Source organism: Drosophila subobscura, chromosome E (genome assembly GCF_008121235.1).
Source record: "Drosophila subobscura isolate 14011-0131.10 chromosome E, UCBerk_Dsub_1.0, whole genome shotgun sequence".
NCBI classification, from domain to species: Eukaryota; Metazoa; Arthropoda; class Insecta; order Diptera; family Drosophilidae; genus Drosophila; species Drosophila subobscura.
Window position 1 is genome coordinate 444,472 of NC_048531.1, and position 3,661 is coordinate 448,132.

Genomic DNA, 3,661 nt, shown 5'->3' on the forward strand with positions numbered 1-3,661 from the left:
ATTGTGGCTATAATAATGATCCAATCGGATCCCAATTTGGTGATCTGATAGATATGGTCATTCCCTACGGAATGGCGTTTTTAGTTTTCTGTTATCTTCAAAATTGTAGAGTTGGGAGGTTTTCGCCCTTTTGCGTGGGCGGAAGGGGGCGGGGCTCATTTTTGAAATGCACTGGTTTCAGTGTGAGCATACAGCAGTCTGGTGCCAAAATTTGGTGGCTCTAGCTCTTATAGTCTCTGAGAACTAGCCGACAAACAAGACGGACAGACGGACGGACGGACAGACAGACATGGCTCAATCGACTCGGCTATTGATGCTGATCAAGAATATATATACTTTATGGGGTCGGAAACGTTTCCTTCTGTGCGTTACATACAACCGTTATCCGCACAAATACAATATACCCTATTTACTCTTCGAGTACCGGGTATAAAAACTTGCCGCTTTGGTGGGACTCCCACCAGAGGTTTTCGCACCACAGATCTGGTACCTGTGACGGCAATATCCGCTGGTCTGGGTCGTTTATTGACTAGTGGGATCGAAATAGATGGGATACGATGTGGCTTTGGAGCGGACTCGACAGAAAAGGACGCTACGGTACTAACAGGCTGCATGTTCGGCAGCTGAAACTTGATCACCTGAAGCTGTCGTTGCCTTTGGAGTGGCAAACGAAATTAGCTGCTGCACTATCGAAGTGGACGGAGACAATTGATAAGCAGCGAGCGGTCGAGGGACAGGCACTTCTAGCAGATCCCGCTAGAAGCCGATCGTACTGCTTCTTAAAGCCCACGGTCAGCTCCTTAAAGCCCTTTCGCATCTGCCTCATAAACGTGACCATGTCATTCTCGACAGACCGACATGCCTCGCAACTTTAATGCAGACCATTAAGCTTTGAAATTGCGTCAACCACGAGGCCAGTGATCCCAACACATTTTGCGTGCACTACGTTATCGCAGAGCCAGCAAGGGATGCTCGGCTGGTCGTGGGTGATCTGCTTCTTGCAGGTTTTAGCGGAACACACTACCACGTAAAAAACAAATAGCAATTAGACCAGTTTGCCAACAGAGTGGTTACAGCAATGCTGAAAGCGGGATCAAAAACAGATAAGCGGAGAGAGGAGAGAAGAACTGGAGAGCGCCACTGCACAGAAACTTTAGAGAGCGAGAGAGGAAGAACAGTTAACTCGAGCGAGATCTACGGAACTACAAGAGAGAGCGGCTAATAGTGAGGGCATATGTATGTACTTACAAAAAGAAAAAGCACAAACACACGACTAAACGACGCGCAACAGAAAGAGATTAACTTTTTATTTTTACACAAACAACAGGCTTGCACTCGCGTAGTAGGACAGGTTAAAGTTGTAAGGCATTCAGTATGCAATTTTATAATTATTTTGAAATAAACACCGGTCGTTTATCCAAAATAGAAAAGAAAGTACGAAGCGCAAAACAAAAACACGTCTGGTCACTACGAAAGAGAACGAACGATTGCCGCTGAAGTAGAAAGATAAATGACCACCGTGCTTCTAAACGAGCTTAAGGCCATCACACGGCAAAAAAAAGGAAACAATTATTATAGATTAATGAGATTATATTGAATTTATTTGCATTTTTAATTTTTTTAACTTATTTGAACGCCAGTTGCTTCATGTTGCCGAGACACAGACCGGGCTGGGCTGTTAACAATGGTTTTAAGTTTTGGAGGGGCGAAGGCGGCGATTTGAACTCGAAACTATTCAATTTTGAATAGGAAGGGTGCTTGGAGGAGCCGTTTAACAAGTTTGCCACGGGCGCACATATTCCTTGGCACGGCCTTGCTGCTCCACCAATCAAAGAAGTCTGCATGTTATTCCCAGCCATATGCAAATTCTCTGTCATATTTTTAAACTGCGGAATATGCAAAGGGTATCGTTTCATGGGTTTCCATAAATGAACACATTTATATGATTTATAATACTCAAATGTGTACACAACGACCGTCCTGGTTTCTTTCCTGCAGATATGGGTTTAATCAAAGTTGTCGTCGCTTATTTCGTTGATTGTCCTCCTCCTCCGATCATGCAAGAGCCTCCAGTCTCACTAAAATAATCTCCTGCATGGTTCCATTTTGCATTCATTGTTTTATTAACCTTTTATTAAATTTTCACACATTTTCAAAAAGGTAAACAAAACAACACAGCTGCCTGAGAAGTGTAACCGAACGGAATGCGGTTTTCACCTCTGGTCACACTCTGCTGCTAGCAAAATATATTGCACATTTCGCTAGCAAGTTTGTTTTTCGATCTGAGTACTAGGCTTTAAACATTGTCGCAGAGTAGAGCGGGAGTATTCAAAAATAAAATAAAATAAAAATGGAACAAGGATCGGAAAATAGCGGTGGTAAGTAATATATACTAAATTTTTGTTGTTACAAATAATAGTAATATATCTCAAAATTGCAGGAACAGAACAGCCTGCTGATAGACCTCTAGCAGGAGAATATTGAAGATCTGGGTGGAGCCCGAAAAAACTCCCACGTCTACATGGAGATTGCACAGGCCATGAAGGAGGTTGGCTTGGGATTTGATAGAGAGTGGCTCCTACTAAAGTCGAACACAGATATCCCCTCCTCGTCAATGTTGGCCTCTTTGCCGTCATTCATGTCCAGCAACATTATTAGCTTATAAAAGAAAATATTCTGCTGCTGAATAACACTCATAAGCATTGCTATATTATTAGTATTCATTTTAATTTTAAGAATGTAACAAATTTTCCACCGTACAAAACTATAAGCATCGGCTGTTTATTTTATGAATGGTGGATGGTGCCAATGTGCCAAAATCCCAACGTTCCAGTAGGATGGGCTCAGTGTGCAGAGCCTATTATGCTTTTTTATTGTTGTCATATACATATGTATGTACTTGTGAATGTACATACATACATATATACATACATACATATGCATTCACATACTCATATATGTACTTATGTCTGCATATATACAAATGTATAATTCTGAATGTTGTGAGACGCTTTGTACGCGTCACAACTTTTTCACCCGGTACTCGGTTAGTAAATAAGAACATTAATATCAATCTTATGAACGTACAGATTTACTGACTGTATCTTATGAATGTATATATATACTGAGTGAGCACCGTGTATAAAAATCACAAAGTTCATCGATTTTTTATATTAATTTTCTCGCGCTCGTACACTCTGCGTCGCACTGAGGCTGCTTAAAGGGCGTGTTGCTGTGAAAAGTGTTGTAGATGTAAATGGCAAATGTAGAAAATATGTAAAATGTAATATTTCATATACAACTTTTATAAGCAAGATAGTGTTCCGGTACAACTTCTAGCTTCATTTATTTATGTAAGATACTTGAGTTAGCAATCACAATTAACAAGGAAGAGGGTCAGTCTGCTAAGAATTTGGATTTAAGGAAACAATGATTTAATCATGGATATTATGTTTTCCGATGACAAACAACCAAATAGTCTCTATTAGCCTGATATTATCGATGCAATGATAATGTGCCACAGCCTAAAAGGCTAAAACACGCATACAATTTAATATTAATTTAGGGGGAACAAAATTATGTGGCTTCTCAGATAAACGGAAACAAAAGTGTGTTTTATTTCTATGTTCCTATTGTTTCTTCCTATTAAAAGTGTAAATTC